Below are 22,074 nucleotides of genomic sequence, written 5' to 3'. Positions count from 1 at the left end.
GAATCATGGCTTGGTCTATTGGCATCTTTAGCTTACGAAACGTTGGACGAAGGCTAAACTAGCATGCTAGACTTCTAAAAACACTAAACAGAGTCCAAAGGTCCACTTTGATGCTTTGGAATTGCTCAAGTCCCTCCATAGACGAGCATTTGACGTTTTTATGCAATTTGAATTATAGCTTGGTCTATTGACATCTTTAGCTTACGAAACATTGCACGAAAGCTAAACTAGCATGCTAGACTTAGAAGAACACTAAATACGCCCTCCACAGACGAGCATTTGACCTTTTTATGCAATTTGAATCATAGCTTGGCCTATTGGTATCATTAGCTTACAAAACATTGCACGAAAGCTAAACTAGCATGCTAGATTTCCAAAAGCACTAAATAGAGTACAAAGCTCCACTTTGATGCTTTGGAATTGTTCAACTCCCTCCATAGACGAGCTTTTGACATTTTCATGCAATTTGAATCATAACTTGGTCTATTGGCATCCTTAGCTTACGAAACGTTGCACGAAAGCTAAACTAGCATGCGAGACTTTTAAGAACTCTAAATAGAGTACAAAGGTCCACTTTGAAGCTTTGGAATTTCTCAACTCTTTCCATAGATGAGCATTTGACGTGTTTGTGCAATTTGAATCATAGCTTGGTCTATTGGCATCTTTAGCTTACAACACATTGCACGAAAGCTAAACTAGCATGCTAGACTTCTAAGAACACTAAATAGAGTGCAAAGGTCCACTTTGATGCTTTGGAATTGCTCAACTCCCTCCATAGATGAGCAGTTGACATTTTTGTGCAATTTGAATCATAGCTTGGTCTATTCGTATCTTTAGCTTACGAAACATTGCACGAAAGCCAAACTAGCATGCTAGACTTCTAAGAACACTAAATAGAGTGCAAAGGTCCACTTTGATGCTTTGGAATTCCTCAACTACCTCCATAGACGAGCATTTGACGTTTTTGTGCAATTTGAATCATAGCTTGGTCGATTGGCATCTTTAACTTACGAAACGTTGCACGAAAGCTAAACAAGCATGCTAGATTTCTAAGAACACTACATAGAGTACAAAGCTCCACTTTGATGCTTTGGAATTGCTCAACTCCCTGCATAGATGAGCTTTTGACGTTTTCGTGCAATTTGAATCATAACTTGGTCTATTGGCATCTTCAGCTTACGAAACGTTGCACGAAAGCTAAACTAGCATGCTAGACTTCTAAGAACACTAAATAGAGTGCAAAGGTCCACTTTGATGCTTTGGAATTGCTCAACTCCCTCCATAGACGAGCATTTGACAATTTTATGCAATTTGAATCATATCTTGTTCTATTGGCATCTTTAGCTTACGAAACGTTGCACGAAAGCTAAACAAGCATGCTAGACTTCTAACAGAACTAAATAGAGTACAGAGGTCCACTTTGATGCTTTCGAATTGCTTAACTCCCTCCATAAACGAGCATTTGACGTTTTTGTGCAATTTGAATCATAGCTTGGTTTATTGGGACCTTTAGCTTCTGAAACATTGCACGAAAGCTAAAATAGCATTCGACGAACACTAAATAGAGTACAGAGGTCCACTTTGATGCTTTGGAATTGCTCAACTCCCTCCATAGACGAGCGTTTGACGTTTTTGTGCAATTTGAATCATAGCTTGGTCTATTGGCATCTTTAGCTTATGAAACATTGCACGAAAGCTAAACTAGCATGCTAGACTTCTGCGAACACTAAATAGAGTACAGAGGTCCACTTTGATGCTTTCGAATTGCTCAACTCCCTCCATAGACGAGCATTTGACATTTTTGGGCAATTCGAAACATAACTTGGTCTATTGGCATCTTTACCTTACGTAACGTTGCACGAAAGCTAAATTAGCAATTCTAGACTTCTAGGAACTCTAAATAGAGTTGAAAGGTCCACTTTGATGCTTTGGAATTGCTCAACTCCCTCCATAGACTAGCATTTGACATTTTTGTGCAATTTGAATCATAGCTTGGCCTATTGGCATCTTTAGCTTACGAAACGTTGCACGAAAGCTAAACAAGCATGCTAGACTTCTAAGAACTCTAAATAGAGGACACAAGTCCGCTTTGATGCTTTGGAATTCCTCAACTCCCTCCATAGATGAACTTTTGACCTTTTTGCGCGGTTTGAATCGTAACTTGGTCTATTGGCATCTTTAGCTTCCGAAGCGTTTCACGAAAGCTAGACAAGCATGCAAGACTTCTAAGATCACTAAATAGAGTACAAATGTCCACTTTGATGCTTTGGAATTCCTCAACTCCCTCCATAGACGAGCATTTGACGTTTTTGTGCAATTTGAATCATAGCTTGGTCTATTGGCATCTTTGGCTTACGAAACCTTGTACGAAAGCTAAACTAGCATGCTAGACTTCTAAGAACACTAAATAGAGTGCAAAGCTTCACTTTGATGCTTTGGAATTGCTCAACTCCCTCCGTAGACGAGCATTTAATGTTTTTGTGCAATTGGAATTATTGTTTGGTCTATTGGCATCTTTAGCTTACGAAACCTTGCACGAAAGCTAAACTAGCATGCTAGACTTCTAAGAACACTAAATAGAGTGCAAAGGTCCACTTTGACGCTTTGGAATTGCTCAACTCCCTCCATAGACTAGCATTTGACTTTTTGTGCAATTTGAATCATAGCTTGGTCTATTGGCATCTTCAGCTTACGAAACATTGCATGAAAGCTAAACTAGCATGCTAGACTTCTAAGAGCACTAAATAGAGTACAAAGGTCCACTTTGACGCTTTGAAATTTCTCAACTCCGTCCATAGACGAGCATTTGACGTTTTTGTGCAATTTGAAACATAACTTGGTCTATTGGCATCTTTATTTTACGAAACGTTGCACAAAAGCTAAACAAGCATGCTAGATTTCTAAGAACACTACATAGAGTAGAAAGCTCCACTTTGATGATTTGGAATTGCTCAACTCCCTGGATAGACGAGCATTTGATGTTTTCGTGCAATTTGAATCATAACTTGGTCTATTGGCATCTTTAGCTTACGAAACGTTGCACGAAAGCTAAACTAGCATGCTAGACTTCTAAAAACTCTAAATGGAGGACAAAGGTCCACTTTGATGCTTTGGAATTTCTCAACTCCCTCCATGGATGAACTTTTGACCTTTTTGTGCAGTCTGAATCATAACTTGGTCTATTGGCATCTTTAGCTTACGAAACGTTTCACGAAAGCTAGACAAGCATGCTAGACTTCTAAGATCACTAAATAGAGTACAAAGGTCCACTTTGATGCTTTGGAATTCCTCAACTCCCTCCATAGACGAGCATTTGACGTTTTTGTGCAATTTGAATCATAGCTTGGTCTATTGGCATCTTTGGCTTACGAAACCTTGTACGAAAGCTAAACTAGCATGCTAGACTTCTAAGAACACTAAATAGAGTGCAAAGCTTCACTTTGATGCTTTGGAATTGCTCAACTCCCTCCGTAGACGAGCATTTAATGTTTTTGTGCAATTGGAATTATTGTTTGGTCTATTGGCATCTTTAGCTTACGAAACCTTGCACGAAAGCTAAACTAGCATGCTAGACTTCTAAGAACACTAAATAGAGTGCAAAGGTCCACTTTGACGCTTTGGAATTGCTCAACTCCCTCCATAGACTAGCATTTGACTTTTTGTGCAATTTGAATCATAGCTTGGTCTATTGGCATCTTCAGCTTACGAAACATTGCATGAAAGCTAAACTAGCATGCTAGACTTCTAAGAGCACTAAATAGAGTACAAAGGTCCACTTTGACGCTTTGAAATTTCTCAACTCCGTCCATAGACGAGCATTTGACGTTTTTGTGCAATTTGAAACATAACTTGGTCTATTGGCATCTTTATTTTACGAAACGTTGCACAAAAGCTAAACAAGCATGCTAGATTTCTAAGAACACTACATAGAGTAGAAAGCTCCACTTTGATGATTTGGAATTGCTCAACTCCCTGGATAGACGAGCATTTGATGTTTTCGTGCAATTTGAATCATAGCTTGGTCTATTGGCATCTTTAGCTTATGAAACATTGCACGAAAGCTAAACTAGCATGCTAGACTTCTGCGAACACTAAATAGAGTACAGAGGTCCACTTTGATGCTTTCGAATTGCTCAACTCCCTCCATAGACGAGCATTTGACATTTTTGGGCAATTCGAAACATAACTTGGTCTATTGGCATCTTTACCTTACGTAACGTTGCACGAAAGCTAAATTAGCAATTCTAGACTTCTAGGAACTCTAAATAGAGTTGAAAGGTCCACTTTGATGCTTTAGAATTGCTCAACTCCCTCCATAGACTAGCATTTGACATTTTTGTGCAATTTGAATCATAGCTTGGCCTATTGGCATCTTTAGCTTACGAAACGTTGCACGAAAGCTAAACAAGCATGCTAGACTTCTAAGAACTCTAAATAGAGGACACAAGTCCGCTTTGATGCTTTGGAATTCCTCAACTCCCTCCATAGATGAACTTTTGACCTTTTTGCGCGGTTTGAATCGTAACTTGGTCTATTGGCATCTTTAGCTTCCGAAGCGTTTCACGAAAGCTAGACAAGCATGCAAGACTTCTAAGATCACTAAATAGAGTACAAATGTCCACTTTGATGCTTTGGAATTCCTCAACTCCCTCCATAGACGAGCATTTGACGTTTTTGTGCAATTTGAATCATAGCTTGGTCTATTGGCATCTTTGGCTTACGAAACCTTGTACGAAAGCTAAACTAGCATGCTAGACTTCTAAGAACACTAAATAGAGTGCAAAGCTTCACTTTGATGCTTTGGAATTGCTCAACTCCCTCCGTAGACGAGCATTTAATGTTTTTGTGCAATTGGAATTATTGTTTGGTCTATTGGCATCTTTAGCTTACGAAACCTTGCACGAAAGCTAAACTAGCATGCTAGACTTCTAAGAACACTAAATAGAGTGCAAAGGTCCACTTTGACGCTTTGGAATTGCTCAACTCCCTCCATAGACTAGCATTTGACTTTTTGTGCAATTTGAATCATAGCTTGGTCTATTGGCATCTTCAGCTTACGAAACATTGCATGAAAGCTAAACTAGCATGCTAGACTTCTAAGAGCACTAAATAGAGTACAAAGGTCCACTTTGACGCTTTGAAATTTCTCAACTCCGTCCATAGACGAGCATTTGACGTTTTTGTGCAATTTGAAACATAACTTGGTCTATTGGCATCTTTATTTTACGAAACGTTGCACAAAAGCTAAACAAGCATGCTAGATTTCTAAGAACACTACATAGAGTAGAAAGCTCCACTTTGATGATTTGGAATTGCTCAACTCCCTGGATAGACGAGCATTTGATGTTTTCGTGCAATTTGAATCATAGCTTGGTCTATTGGCATCTTTAGCTTATGAAACATTGCACGAAAGCTAAACTAGCATGCTAGACTTCTGCGAACACTAAATAGAGTACAGAGGTCCACTTTGATGCTTTCGAATTGCTCAACTCCCTCCATAGACGAGCATTTGACATTTTTGGGCAATTCGAAACATAACTTGGTCTATTGGCATCTTTACCTTACGTAACGTTGCACGAAAGCTAAATTAGCAATTCTAGACTTCTAGGAACTCTAAATAGAGTTGAAAGGTCCACTTTGATGCTTTAGAATTGCTCAACTCCCTCCATAGACTAGCATTTGACATTTTTGTGCAATTTGAATCATAGCTTGGCCTATTGGCATCTTTAGCTTACGAAACGTTGCACGAAAGCTAAACAAGCATGCTAGACTTCTAAGAACTCTAAATAGAGGACACAAGTCCGCTTTGATGCTTTGGAATTCCTCAACTCCCTCCATAGATGAACTTTTGACCTTTTTGCGCGGTTTGAATCGTAACTTGGTCTATTGGCATCTTTAGCTTCCGAAGCGTTTCACGAAAGCTAGACAAGCATGCAAGACTTCTAAGATCACTAAATAGAGTACAAATGTCCACTTTGATGCTTTGGAATTCCTCAACTCCCTCCATAGACGAGCATTTGACGTTTTTGTGCAATTTGAATCATAGCTTGGTCTATTGGCATCTTTGGCTTACGAAACCTTGTACGAAAGCTAAACTAGCATGCTAGACTTCTAAGAACACTAAATAGAGTGCAAAGCTTCACTTTGATGCTTTGGAATTGCTCAACTCCCTCCGTAGACGAGCATTTAATGTTTTTGTGCAATTGGAATTATTGTTTGGTCTATTGGCATCTTTAGCTTACGAAACCTTGCACGAAAGCTAAACTAGCATGCTAGACTTCTAAGAACACTAAATAGAGTGCAAAGGTCCACTTTGACGCTTTGGAATTGCTCAACTCCCTCCATAGACTAGCATTTGACTTTTTGTGCAATTTGAATCATAGCTTGGTCTATTGGCATCTTCAGCTTACGAAACATTGCATGAAAGCTAAACTAGCATGCTAGACTTCTAAGAGCACTAAATAGAGTACAAAGGTCCACTTTGACGCTTTGAAATTTCTCAACTCCGTCCATAGACGAGCATTTGACGTTTTTGTGCAATTTGAAACATAACTTGGTCTATTGGCATCTTTATTTTACGAAACGTTGCACAAAAGCTAAACAAGCATGCTAGATTTCTAAGAACACTACATAGAGTAGAAAGCTCCACTTTGATGATTTGGAATTGCTCAACTCCCTGGATAGACGAGCATTTGATGTTTTCGTGCAATTTGAATCATAACTTGGTCTATTGGCATCTTTAGCTTACGAAACGTTGCACGAAAGCTAAACTAGCATGCTAGACTTCTAAAAACTCTAAATGGAGGACAAAGGTCCACTTTGATGCTTTGGAATTTCTCAACTCCCTCCATGGATGAACTTTTGACCTTTTTGTGCAGTCTGAATCATAACTTGGTCTATTGGCATCTTTAGCTTACGAAACGTTTCACGAAAGCTAGACAAGCATGCTAGACTTCTAAGATCACTAAATAGAGTACAAAGGTCCACTTTGATGCTTTGGAATTCCTCAACTCCCTCCATAGACGAGCATTTGACATTTTTGTGCAATTTCAATCATAGCTTGGTCTATTGGCATCTTTAGCTTACGAAACATTGTAAGAAAGCTAAACTAGCATGCTAGACTTCTAAGAACACTAAATAGAGTGCAAAGCATCACTTTGATGCTTTGGAATTGCTCAACTCCCTCCGTAGACGAGCATTTGACGTTTTTGTGCAATTTGAATCATAGCTTGGTCTATTGGCCTCTTTAGCTTACGAAACATTGCACGAAAGCTAAATTAGCAATTCTAGACTTCTAGGAACTCTAAATAGAGTGCAAAGGTCCACTTTGATGCTTTCGAATTGCTTAACTCCCTCCATAGACGAGCATTTGACGTTTTTGTGCAATTTGAATCATAGCTTGGCCTATTGGCATCTTTAGCTTACGAAACGTTGCACGAAAGCTAAACTAGCATGCTAGACTTAGAAGAACACTAAATAGAGTGCAAAGGTCCACTTTGATGCTTCCGAATTGCTCAACTCCCTCCATAGATAAGCTTTTGATGTTTTCATGCAATTTGAATCATAACTTGGTCTATTGGCATCCTTAGCTTATGAAACGTTGCACGAAAGCTAAACTAGCATGCTAGACTTCTAAAAACTCTAAATAGAGTACAAAGGTCCACTTTGATGCTTTGGAATTTCTCAACTCCCTCCATAGACGAGCATTTGACGTTTTGGTGCAATTTGAATCGTAGCTTGGTTTATTGGCATCTTTAGCTTACGAAACATTGCACGAAAGCTAAATTAGCATGCTAGACTTCTAAGAACACTAAATAGAGTGCAAAGGTCCACTTTGATGCTTTGGAATTGCTCAACTCCCTCCATAGACGAGCATTTGACCTTTTTGTGCAATTTGAATCATAGCTTGGTCTATTGGCATCTTTAGCTTACGAAACATTGCACAAAAGCTAAACTAGCATGCTAGACTTAGAAGAACACTAAATAGAGTGCAAAGGTCCACTTTGATGCTTTCGAATTGCTCAACTCCCTCCATAGACGAGCATTTGACGTTTTTATGTAATTTGAATCATAGCTTGGTCTATTGGCATCTTTAGCTTACGAAACGTTGCCCGAAAGCTAAACAAGCATGTTAGACTTCTAAGAACACTAAATAGAGTACAAAGGTCCACTTTGATGCTTTCGAATTGCTCAACTCCCTCAATAGACTGTTGAATATATATGTTTGAGTGATTACAAAGACGTGCTTGATTGAACTTTGATCTATTGATTGTATTGAGAAACCTAGGTGTATATGCCTACCTGATTAGTTTAGGAATTCAAGACTTATGTTAAACTAGTTCAATTGTGCTTATTTGATGATTTGATTATTGAACTAACATGGACTAATTGCAAGAAACCCTAAAAGGGTTTACATAGCATGTCTTGAGTTTGATTTGTGTGTAGGGTGACTAAAACTTGAATTGGTCCTAATGTCATCCTTGACCAACATTAGTGAAGGCTTAATCAGTTTCAAACATGATTAAGAAAGTCAAATTCGTGGCCAACATAAGTCAAATTATGTCAAAGATTTCTTGGAGCTGAATTGGGATCAATTTAAGTAAAGTTGACTTTCTGGTCAAAGTCAGAGTCAACGGACGTGACATGGCAGCTGACATGGCATTGATGACATGGCAAAGAAGAAAAGTTAACCATTATTGCATCCTAACTAGAAGACTTGGAGCCAAAAGAGAAGAGAAGGAAAAGTTGGTTTGAAAAGAGGAGACAAGAAGTACAACAAGTACTATGACAAGCTTTCTCTCTTCACATGTGTGGGAAGCTTTATTTCAAAACCATTTCTCTTTCCCACCAAGACACTCCACATCCAATGGTCCAAATTCTCTACGCCATAATATCCCTTCTTGATCCATTGGTGAAAGATTGAACCTTGCACTCCACTTTCTCTACAACTTCATCTAATGGCCAAAAGTGAATCTTCTATTGATCCAAAGGCCCTGATTTACTCCAGCCATGAGACAACCTTTTCAAGATAAATTTTGTCTCTTTCTCTTGTGTCTCTAACGTCTATAATCATCCAAGGGTCTAGATTTATTCATCTCATCCAATGGCTCACAATTCATGTGATATCACTTCACTTTTATCAAAAAGCAAACCCTAGTTTCTTGCTTCTCTAACCTTGAACGAAAATACACTTGCATTCTCTCAAATTGTTCTTCATTTTCTGAACCTAATCTTTCTTATACTTACTTGATTCATACTTGATCTTTGAGAGACCTCACATACACAAGTCAAGGCAAAGCTTAATCTCTACGCTCTTGAGCATTCACACCGATTCTACATTTAATCTCAAGAGCACTTCTACTTGCTTGAGCAATCTAATTTCCGACACCTATAAGGCTTCATTCTATGTCCCTATTCCATCATTCAAGCCTTATCTTGTTGATTCCACATAGTTGCTACACACTTCAAAGAAACTCAAAACCCTAGCAACCAAAATCTCAAATATGAGTTTTGTGCTTACCATTCTCATTCCAGCTTTTCAAGAGCTTCATTTGAGCCCTAGACACTTACAAATCTAGCTACAAAAGAGCCAGCCTTTGAACCTAAACTTACCTCATACCCGGCTACTCTTAGAGCCATATTTGAGTTTGTATTTGTTGATTGAGTTAGTGTGGTGAGCTATAAACCATACGGTGTGTAAAATTTGGTGTTTGAGCTACAAAAACACCGGTTGTAAGAGTACCGCTAGACTCGGTTGAACAAGCCATAGTGGAGTGTTTGAAATTCCCAAGTGGGACTTGGGGAGTGGAGTAGGCTTGGGTTGAGCTGAACAACTATAAATCTCTTGCCTCTTTTACTTTTCCAGCAATTTCAATTAGCATTGCATTCTCATATCATACATACTTGAAATTGGTCATTTAGGTTGCTAGAATCAAGCTTGTTCAATTAATTGTCAAATATGATTTTGTGCCCTAATTGCAATCTGTTTTGGAAGTGACATATACATACTTGATCATCTTGCTTGGTTCTTGATCTTAAAGTTATCTATCTTGCTTATATCAATTGTCCTTGACTTGCTTGAGCTTATTTGATTGCGTTGTGCTCAAATCTGCCATTAGGAGACCATACGATCATATTAGGATTTTATATGTGATTTGTTCAAATTGATTGTTCTACTTGACTCATATACATCTACACTAGTACTCAGTTTGGTATTTAGCTTCCGCTTAGGGTGAAATTTGATAGAAATAATTGTAACCGAAAAAGGAGTGACCTAGTCCAAATTTGACTAAGGACACAATTCACACCCCTCTTGTGGTGCCATACGTCCTAACATAGACGAGCATTTGACGTTTTTGTGCAATTTGAATCATAGCTTGGTCTATTGGTATCTTTAGCTTACGAAACGTTGGACGACAGCTAAACTAGCAGGCTAGACTTCTAAGAACACTAAATAGAGTACAAAGGTCCACTTTTACGCTTTGGAATTGCTCAACTCCCTCCATAGATGAGCATTTGACATTTTTATGCAATTTGAATCATAGCTTGGCCTATTGGCATCATTAGCTTACGAAACATTGCACGAAAGCTAAACTAGCATGCTAGACTTCTAAGAACACTAAATAGAGTACAAAGGTCTACTTTGATGCTTTGGAATTGCTCAACTCCCTACATAGACGAGCATTTGATGTTTTTGTGCAATTTGAAACATAACTTGGTCTATTGGCATCTTTACCTTACGAACCATTGTACGAAAGCTAAACAAGCATGATAGACTTCTAAGAACACTAAATAGAGTACAGAGCTCCACTTTAATGCTTTGGAATTGCTCAACTCCCTCCATAGACGAGCTTTTGACGTTTTCGTGCAATTTGAATCATAACTTGGCCTATTGGCATCCTTAGCTTACGAAACGTTGCACGAAAGCTAAACTAGCATGCTAGACTTCTAAGAACTCTAAATAGAGTGCAAAGGTCCACTTTGATGCTTTGGAATTGCTCAACTCCCTCCATAGACGAGCATTTGGGCTTTTTGTGCAATTTGAATCTTAGCTTGGTCTATTGGCATCTTTAGCTGACGAAACATTGCACGAAAGCTGAACTAGCATGCTAGACTTCTAAGAACACTAAATAGAGTCCAAAGGTCCACTTTCATGCTTTGGAATTGCTCAATTCCTCCATAGACGAGCATTAGACGTCTTTGTGCAATTTAAAACAAAACTTGGTCTATTGGCATCTTTAGCTTACGAAACATTGCACAAAAGCTAAACTAGCATGCCACACTTCTAAGAACACTAAATAGAGTCCAAAGGTCTACTTTCATGCTTTGGAATTGCTTAACTCCCTCCATAGACGAGTATTTGACGTTTTTTATCAATTTGAAACAAAACATTGTCTATTGGCATCTTTAGCTTACGAAACATTGCACGAAAGCTAAACTAGCATGCTAGACTTCTAAGAACACTAAATAGAGTGCAAAGGTCCACTTTGATGCTTTGGAATTGCTCAACTCCCTCCATAGACGAGCATTTGGGCTTTTTGTGCAATTTGAATCTTAGCTTGGTCTATTGGCATCTTTAGCTGACGAAACATTGCACGAAAGCTGAACTAGCATGCTAGACTTCTAGGAACACTAAATAGAGTCCAAAGGTCCACTTTCATGCTTTGGAATTGCTCAACTCCCTCCATAGACGAGAATTAGACGTTTTTGTGCAATTTAAAACAAAACTTGGTCTATTGGCATCTTTAGCTTACGAAACATTGCACAAAAGCTAAACTAGCATGCCACACTTCTAAGAACACTAAATAGAGTCCAAAGGTCTACTTTCATGCTTTGGAATTGCTCAACTCCCTCCATAGACGAGCATTTGACGTTTTTTTGCAATTTGAAACAAAACTTGGTCTATTGGCATCTTTACGTTACGAAACATTGCACGAAAGCTAAACTAGCATGCTAGACTTCTAATGTAATACCCTGCCCAGAAAAATAAACCTGAATCAAAATAAAGGTAATTAAGAATGAAAAAAAATCTATAAATTAATTGAAAATTTTGATTGTGGAAGTGTCGGTTTAAAAATGGTGTGAATCGGACTTAAATCGGATCCAGAATCTAATCTAAACTGTATTAGAAAAACTAATTAACAGTCAAAATGGCATAATCGTAAATACATTATTGGTATGTTTGTAAATGAAACAGGCGGTGGGGGTATTTTCGGGACTTCATAATTGGGTGGCATTTGTGAAATTAAAGCTTGGTTATTTTGAAAATTTCTTAAAAGGGTGGGGGCAAAGATGGTAGTTTACTGTATTTAGAAAAATTAACAAAAAGACATGAAGAATTAAAAATTGCAAAAAGAACCCAAACTCATCTCTTCTCCTTCCACGCACAAACCACCGGCCAACCACCCAAAGCTTGCCGTCCGGACACCAAACTCGCCACCGATGGTCCTAAAAGAACCCCCAGGTCCCGAGCAGCAAAGCCCAACCCTTCTTGTCCGACGAAAAGCCGTAAAATGGTAGAAAAATCCTCTTGAAGTCGTGGAGGAGCCGCCACTTTCCACCATCGATCTGGTGAACTCCGGCGACGATCCGGCGTGTCGTTGGTAGCAAACAACTCACAAGACCATGGGCTACAATCCCCAACCCAGTTCCTGCCGAAACAACCCCCGGATGCCGGAGATTCGAGTTTGACCAGAAATGGGTCAATTTGACCCGGTTTTGACCCGCCTGGAATTTCATTTTCCAGCGATCCCGAAGTTCTATTCTAACTTGTTTTGCTGTTCTGAACATGTTGGCGATGTTTTTGGATCCATACGGGCAACGTTGGAGCATCCCAGAAATTACGTCATAAATACGAGTATACATACGTGCAGGTATAATACTGAGTATAGTTTTAATTAATTGGTGAATATAATATTAATTCAACATTTTATATAATCATGTTAATGGTAGTAAAATATATCATAGTAGTTTATTGTTTTCTAGAATGTATTATTTATTTAAATAAGTTTACTCAACTTAGAATAGTTTACCTTTGAGTCGTCATACTAGTTTGTACGGTTGACGTTGGATCGCTGAATCACAATCATAATAATCACGACAATGATACGATCACAACCACACCCACGGTGGTGTCATTGGTAGTTGTCGAATGAATAGTATGAATAGTGACCGAGTTGGTGATCGGGTTGCATGCATGCAACTCAATAAAAAATGTTAGTGATATTTTGGTGATTTAGTCAAGGGTAATTTGGTAATATTGATAAAATGATAAAATGGTAATTTCATCTTCAAGAGTACAAGGATAATTTGGATTTGTACAAATTGTGATTGATTATTCACCAATATGAAACTGGTATATTGGTATAGGTGATCGAGGAGTTGGACTTGAGACTGTAGACGGTTAACTATTTTGTTTACCGCTATCGAGGTAGGGATTTCTTGCCCTTTTATTTCGAAACACTTTTAGGCCACCGAATTGCTTGAATGGTAAGCTTTGGTTTCCATCTCGATCATTTCCGAGGGGAAACAAGCCTTGCATGCTTACCATTGTTTCCTCTATATAAATGCTACTCTGAAATGTTATTGTTGAATATTCATAGCCCTTGAAATGCTTGGTCATAAATCGGGCATTATGTGATTCTTCATGCATCATGATGTATGAATGTTTCTGTATATATATATGTTGCACGAACGACATGAATTTCAGGAATTTACATTAGATGCATGGTGGGTCCCGAGGATGGTCACGAGCTCACGTTAGGTGTTGGATGTTATTTGGGGCACGTGCGTGGATGATGGATAGGAGCCTTGTGATGGTCCTAGTCCATAGGATTCCCGTAGCGGTATTTATTACTGCACGCTGGCTAGTTATTTGATGCTAGGCCAGGTGTGGCAGGCTGAGATATCATCATGGGGCCAGTTGTGAGTGGTTGCGACCACATGTGTGCCAACCTTCTCTCTAGTGGTTTGTGATTTACGATGTTGGATGACTGGTTTTGGTTGGATGCTAGAGAGAGAGGTAGTGCGGGTGGATTCTCGTCGGCTTATCGCCACAGGGCGGGAATCTGATTCGCCGGCTTGGGTGTCATTGGAGGTGGATATGGAGGTTCGGTTGGGTTGATCGGGTGCATTAGTTTTGCATTGCATATTGTTGCATCGGTTACTCGTTGTTACTTTTTCAGCCTTATTATTCTTTACTTGTGCTCTTTTGTTTTGTCCCTACTGAGCCTTCTGCGCTCACCCTATCTACTTTCCCTCTCCACAGGTGAGACAAAATCTAGTGCACAGGCTGCGGATCAGCAGGAGGACGCGTGACGGAGGTGGCCTGGACTTTTGTGTTTATTTGCCACGTGCGTGTGAACTTATATATATGTATGGTGTGATGTTGATATGTTTTAGTAGTTTATGTACATTGATGTATGGTGTTGATTTTGTTGGCCGGAAGTGGTGGCCGTAGGGTGTGTTTGATGATGATGATGGGATATGTGTTTGATGGTGGACCTACGGGTCGGTGGATGTTGATGATTTTAGAAGTGTTTTTGGTCTTTGTATGTGACCTAATTACAGGTGGGTTTCCTCAATTTATGGGGAGATGCTGCCGAAATTTTTGGTAAAGTTTATATGGTTTATATTGGTTTGGATGGAACACGTGTGATATACACGTGGTTATGTTTGGTGTGTTGGTTTTTGTGTATTTGTCTCTTCTTCACGCTTCGCGGATCGGGGCGTGACAATTTGGTATCGGAGCCTAGGTTGGCTCTGTGTAGGACCTAGGGAGTGGGTCAGTATGCATATGTGTGGGTGCTGTTTGTTGTGTTGTGATTATGTATGGTTCTCCAGGCCACGTCACGACCTATGCTGATCCGGTATGTTTCTATATTCCCGTAAATCCTCGATATTTATTTGGCTAAATTTTTTTTGGGTTATTTGTGTGATATATATAAGTAGAGATCCTCGCATTGATCGATTTCGTGGTTGGGGGAGTGATGGAGGACAAGGCTTAGTGGATGTTTTGGCATTCGAGATAGGATAAGATCGAGAACCAAGAATGCACATACTGTTGATGAAGTATGTGATCTTATTGCAGATAATGTTAGACATTGAGAAGTTTAGGCTATATTTGTTGCTTCGCTAATACGTCTAATTTTTGCGAATATTGGTTTTGAAAAGGAAAGATGCAATGGTACAAATTTGTGAACTATTGGCAACTAAATTGGGTGACTGTAGAGAAACAAGTACCTAATGCTGAGAATAAATGACTTGGTTGACCAATTGAAAGAGTTTAATATTATTCGAAGGTATATTTTAGGTCAAGATACCATTAGTCGAAGATTTGGGAAAGGGATATTTTGAAGATAGCATTTAGGACTCCGTATGGGGACTATGAGATTTTGGCAATGCAATTTAGGCTAATCAAGACTTGTGCAGGGTATAGAGAATTGATATTGTAAATCTTTCATTCGTATTTCGATTAGTCTGTTATAGTGTTGATGATGTCATTTTGATTTATTCGCCTTCAGCTAATGAGGAAACATTTTAAAAGAAAAAATAATAATAATAATAATAATTTAAAATTAATAAAATTTTTTGTAAACTCTGGGGAGCATTAGTTGCTTGCAGAGTTAAGTACATGTGAAATTTGGGTAATTGTAATGAAAGTTTTAGGACATGTGATTTCTCAGGAGCGAGTAGGAATCAGTTTATCTGAAATGGAGGTAGTATTGAAAAGGCAGATGTCTAAGAATGTGATCGAGATATGTAGCTTTTTGGGATTAGCAGGATACCACGTATATTTCATTTACGATCTCCCACGAATTGTAATGTCATTGACTCGCCTTACGCAATAAGGGATTCCTTTCATATAATAGGGCAATTGTGAGCAATTTTTCTAGGAGTTGAAGATGAAACTCATACCTTCCTCGAGGTAAGTAGTTCTAGAGAGGAATGTAGGTTATTAGGGATGTTGTGACACGTTTCTAGATCGGGTAGATGTAAAAATTTTGTTATTGATTAGGATATTATTGTGGATTGATATGATAGAGATGTTTTCTCTTGAGTGTTCCAAAATCATGGATACGAGAGAGTTGGTAGAGGTAAAGTATGTTCTGAAGGCTTTGGAGCTCGAGACCGAGGTTGAGTATATAGTTAATATCAGAGATTTCATATGAAATAATAACAATTTTGAAACGGTTTGGAAATGTGAGAAACATGGAAGTGTTTTCCTATACTTCCTAATTCATAATAAAAATAATAAGCATATTCATACTAAAGGGTTGGTATTTTGAATTATAATTTTAAGTGGAAAACAAAAGAGGAAATTTTTGTGTTGTTGAAATCTTGTGTGGATAGTTTGAAAATACTAAAATTCATGTTTGAGTTGAAAACTCTTGCTGAGGGAGCCAAAGTAATCACTTAAAGAAGAAGTCAGGTGAGATTTGGGAAAATATTGATGATCAATACATTATGTGAAATGTAAGGTATGACTTAAATGATTTAAGTATTATATATCTTTGATGTCTGAATAAAAAAGTTGTATGTGATGATATAGTGATGAAAGGAGTTATTTAGAAATTAATTTATTTTATGATAAGAGAACGATCCAAAGTGATATTGGATATACTAGACGATTGGTGATTTGATGATTCTGTTTGATAAACGTTATAGGTAAACAAATAAAAGTTATTTGTATTAACTTTGGGAAATTTTTGGCATTATTTGGGTAGATTAAAGAGACGTAGACATGGTGGTACATTGTTTATTATAAGTACTTGTGGTACAGGGGATGAGGTTTGGTTGATGTTGTCATAACTTGGCACAACTTGGGTTTGTACGATTTTGTAGGGTCTTTCATAATTTGATTTTCTTGGAGTTAATGTGAACGTTGTCAATTGATGGGTTAGTTTGATCGGTTCATTTCTTTGAAGCATACAGTGGTATAAATGTTTATTTATGACTAAAGATGATGATTATTAGTTCGTGAGTATTGATCGGTGATTGAGCTATACTATTCTAGAACTTGGTTGGAGTCAAAGGGTAATGAATTATGATTATGGAAGTATGTGTGTAGGTTACGGTATGATTGAGGTGTTGGGAAAGTTGTTATTGTGTAGACAGAATATTGATTCTATAAAAAAAAAAATTAAAAAAAAAAATAAAAAAAATAAAAAAACTGAATTTGATAACGCTTGGAGGTAGTTTGTTTCGATGGATTTAATGTTGAGAGTGATTTTGTGATATTGGTTGTGAGTACTGTATGAACATAGTTCATTAAGATGAATGAGATATACGTATTAAAATATCTTCAAGGTTATGGCATCGACGGAAAGTTAGATAGAGTAGTATGGATATATTTATATGGGTTAATGCAGCTATATATTTAAATGATGCGGTTGTGGTTATAAGAGTTCATCAAGAGATTTTGTGATTATTAGAATTGGTTGATAGAATTGAACCGTTGGGTGTTTTGATTGTGTGATGATTTAGTTTGCATCGTACGGTGACTTAATTCCATAGTTTTGTTAGTACTTGATAATTGCAATTTCTACGAGAATCTATGGTGGATAAAAAATTGGATATAAAGTTGTTCAATTTTGTGGTTATTGGTTTTGACTATTGGTGTGTGAAATGTAAATGAGTTTTGACCGTCTTTTCGACCCTAGATAGCAAATTGAAACCAAATGATAGTTAATATGCTTCAATGTATTGCAAGATTTTAGGTCTACATATCTTATTGAATCGTGGAAATTTGATAATGCATTGAAGGTGTACTTAAATGTATTTTAGGGTACCTTTAAGTTGAAGATATATCATGGAGTATTAATAATTATGCTAAGACTGGTTCATTTTTGGGGGATTGATGTATGTGATATTTTAGATACTAGTCGTTTTGATTGTTGAAATATATTAGTAATAATGACTTGGAGTAATTGTCTGATGTAATAATATCTTAGAATTTGGAGTTGAATATGTGGGCCAACTATCCAGCTTTGTTTGTCACACTCACGTTACAGTTTAATTTCGAGGACAAAATAGTTTTAGGGGAAGAATGTGAAACCCCGATAATTAGAAAAGATTGAATCGAAGTTTCAATAAGGATGAAATTGAACATGCCAATTGTTAAGGGGTTAAAGCTTATGTTTCAAAGAATTTGAGGACTATAAATTCGAATTAGAAAGGTTGATTAAAATAGTAGTATACCTTATATGTGAACTGACAAGCATTTGTTGGAATTAATGTTAATAATTTGTGGCACAAGAGTATACCGCCCGCATTATAGTTCGAAATAACTTATAAAAAAAAAAAAGATGAATGATGAGGAAAATGAAGTGGAAGTGGAAGTGAAAATGTCAATGGAATGTGACAGAATATGAAGTAAATTAATATTAATAATAATAATAGCGAAAGTTAGATGTTATATTACATGAAAGTGTAAAATACTACCTGATTCATAATGTTGAGAGTGACAAGGTGTTCGGTAGGCATGATACGTACACCACGGTTAATTGAACCTTTGAGATTCTAGAGCGAGTAGGACCAGTCGTTTATCATTTAGTTCTTTTATGGCGATTATCCAATGTACATAATGTATTTTATGTGTCGATGCTTCAGAAGTACGAGTCAAATTGGACTTATTTACAATAGACGTAGCAGTGGACATGACTTACATTGTGCAGCCGTTAATGATTCTTGATAAGCAAGAGACGGTCACTCGATCGAGTACGAAACCTTTTATGAAGGTGTTGTGGCAACCCCATAGAATGGAGTAGGCCACGTATGAGTTAGAGTTCGAAATGAGGAGAAAGTATTTGTTTTTATTGCGTCTACACGTACGTTTTAAATTTCGGGGACGAAATTTTTTATAAGGGAGGGAGGATGTAATACCCTGCCCAGAAAAATAAACCTGAATCAAAATAAAGGTAATTAAGAATGAAAAAAAATCTATAAATTAATTGAGGAATTTGATTGTGGAAGTGTCGGTTTAAAAATGGTGTGAATCGGACTTAAATCGGATCCAGAATCTAATCTAAACTGTATTAGAAAAACTAATTAACAGTCAAAATGGCATAATCGTAAATACATTACTGGTATGTTTGTAAATGAAACAGGCGGTGGGGGTATTTTAGGGACTTCATAATTGGGTGGCATTTGTGAAATTAAAGCTTGGTTATTTTGAAAATTTCTTAAAAGGGTGGGGGCAAAGATGGTAGTTTACTGTATTTAGAAAAATTAACAAAAAGACATGAAGAATTAAAAATTGCAAAAAGAACCCAAACTCATCTCTTCTCCTTCCACGCACAAACCACCGGCCAACCACCCAAAGCTTGCCGTCCGGACACCAAACTCGCCACCGATGGTCCCAAAAGAACCCCCAGGTCCCGAGCAGCAAAGCCCAACCCTTCTTGTCCGACGAAAAGCCGTAAAATGGTAGAAAAATCCTCTTGAAGTCGTGGAGGAGCCGCCACTTTCCACCATCGATCTGGTGAACTCCGGCGACGATCCGGCGTGTCGTTGGTAGCAAACAACTCACAAGACCATGGGCTACAATCCCCAACCCAGTTCCTGCCGAAACAACCCCCGGATGCCGGAGATTCAAGTTTGACCCGAAATGGGTCAATTTGACCCGGTTTTGACCCGCCTGGAATTTCATTTTCCAGCGATCCCGAAGTTCTATTCTAACTTGTTTTGCTGTTCTGAACATGTTGGCGATGTTTTTGGATCCATACGGGCAACGTTGGAGCATCCCAGAAATTACGTCATAAATACGAGTATACATACGTGCAGGTATAGTACTGAGTATAGTTTTAATTAATTGGTGAATATAATATTAATTCAACATTTTATATAATCATGTTAATGGTAGTAAAATATATCATAGTAGTTTATTGTTTTCTAGAATGTATTATTTATTTAAATAAGTTTACTCAACTTAGAATAGTTTACCTTTGAGTCGTCATACTAGTTTGTACGGTTGACGTTGGATCGCTGAATCACAATCATAATAATCACGACAATGATACGATCACAACCACACCCACGGTGGTGTCATTGGTAGTTGTCGAATGAATAGTATGAATAGTGACCGAGTTGGTGATCGGGTTGCATGCATGCAACTCAATAAAAAATGTTAGTGATATTTTGGTGATATAGTCAAGGGTAATTTGGTAATATTGATAAAATGATAAAATGGTAATTTCATCTTCAAGAGTACAAGGATAATTTGGATTTGTACAAATTGTGATTGATTATTCACCAATATGAAACTGGTATATTGGTATAGGTGATCGAGGAGTTGGACTTGAGACTGTAGACGGTTAACTATTTTGTGTACCGCTATCGAGGTAGGGATTTCTTGCCCTTTTATTTCGAAACACTTTCAGGCCACCGAATTGCTTGAATGGTAAGCTTTGGTTTCCGTCTCGATCATTTCCGAGGGGAAACAAGCCTTGCATGCTTACCATTGTTTCCTCTATATAAATGCTACTCTGAAATGTTATTGTTGAATATTCATAGCCCTTGAAATGCTTGGTCATAAATCGGGCATTATGTGATTCTTCATGCATCATGATGTATGAATGTTTCTGTATATATATATGTTGCACGAACGGCATGAATTTCAGGAATTTACATTAGATGCATGGTGGGTCCCGAGGATGGTCCCGAGCTCACGTTAGGTGTTGGATGTTATTTGGGGCACGTTAGGCGAATCAGATTCCCGTAGCGGTATTTATTACTGCACGCTGGCTAGTTATTTGATGCTAGGCCAGGTGTGGCAGGCTGAGATATCATCATGGGGCCAGTTGTGAGTGGTTGTGACCACATGTGTGCCAACCTTCTCTCTAGTGGTTTGTGATTTACGATGTTGGATGACTGGTTTTGGTTGGATGCTAGAGAGAGAGGTAGTGCGGGTGGATTCTCGTCGGCTTATCGCCACAGGGCGGGAATCTGATTCGCCGGCTTGGGTGTCATTGGAGGTGGATATGGAGGTTCGGTTGGGTTGATCGGGTGCATTAGTTTTGCATTGCATATTGTTGCATCGGTTACTCGTTGTTACTTTTTCAGCCTTGTTATTCTTTACTTGTGCTCTTTTGTTTTGTCCCTACTGAGCCTTCTGCGCTCACCCTATCTACTTTCCCTCTCCACAGGTGAGACAAAATCTAGTGCACAGGCTGCGGATCAGCAGGAGGACGCGTGACGGAGGTGGCCTGGACTTTTGTGTTTATTTGCCACGTGCGTGTGAACTTATATATATGTATGGTGTGATGTTGATATGTTTTAGTAGTTTATGTACATTGATGTATGGTGTTGATTTTGTTGGCCGGAAGTGGTGGCCGTAGGGTGTGTTTGATGATGATGATGGGATATGTGTTTGATGGTGGACCTACGGGTCGGTGGATGTTGATGATTTTAGAAGTGTTTTTGGTCTTTGTATGTGACCTGATTACAGGTGGGTTTCCTCAATTTATGGGGAGATGCTGCCGAAATTTTTGGTAAAGTTTATATGGTTTATATTGGTTTGGATGGAACACGTGTGATATACACGTGGTTATGTTTGGTGTGTTGGTTTTTGTGTATTTGTCTCTTCTTCACGCTTCGCGGATCGGGGCGTGACATCTAAGAACTCTGAATAGAGTACAAAGGTCCGCTTTGATGCTTTGGAATTGCTCTACTGCCTCCGCAGACGAGCATTTGACGATTTTGTGCAATTTGAATCATAGCTTGGTCTATTGGCATCTTTAGCTTACGAAACATTGCATCAATGCTAAAGCAGCATGCTAGACTTCTAAGAACACTAAATAGAGAGCAAAGGTCCACGTTGATGCTTTGGAATTGCTCAACTCCCTCCATAGACGACCATTTGATGTTTTTGTGCAATTTGAAACAAAACTTGGTCTATAGGCATCTTTACCCTACGAAACGTTGCACGAAAGCTAAACTAGCATGCTAGACTTCTAAGAACTCTAAATAGAATACAAAGGCCCACTTTGATGCTTTGGAATTGCTCAACTCCCTCCATAGAGGAGCATTTGACATTTTTGTGCAATTTAAATCATAGCTTGGTCTATTGGCCTATTT

General features: G+C 38.2%; 1 long non-coding RNA gene across 1 annotated transcript; it reads left to right on the top strand.

Annotated features, from left to right (window-relative positions):
• Positions 1-13,776: 13,776 nt before the first annotated feature.
• Positions 13,777-21,131, top strand: LOC119991908. Its single transcript, XR_005466293.1, has 3 exons — positions 13,777-13,838; positions 15,926-15,929; positions 20,720-21,131. It is a non-coding gene; the product is annotated as an uncharacterized LOC119991908 (long non-coding RNA).
• The last annotated feature ends 943 nt before the right edge of the window (positions 21,132-22,074 follow it).

Source organism: Tripterygium wilfordii, chromosome 22, assembly GCF_013401445.1.
Source record: "Tripterygium wilfordii isolate XIE 37 chromosome 22, ASM1340144v1, whole genome shotgun sequence".
NCBI classification, from domain to species: Eukaryota; Viridiplantae; Streptophyta; class Magnoliopsida; order Celastrales; family Celastraceae; genus Tripterygium; species Tripterygium wilfordii.
The sequence above is the reverse complement of the archived record's forward strand: the minus strand, read 5'-3'. Positions and strand labels throughout refer to the sequence as shown.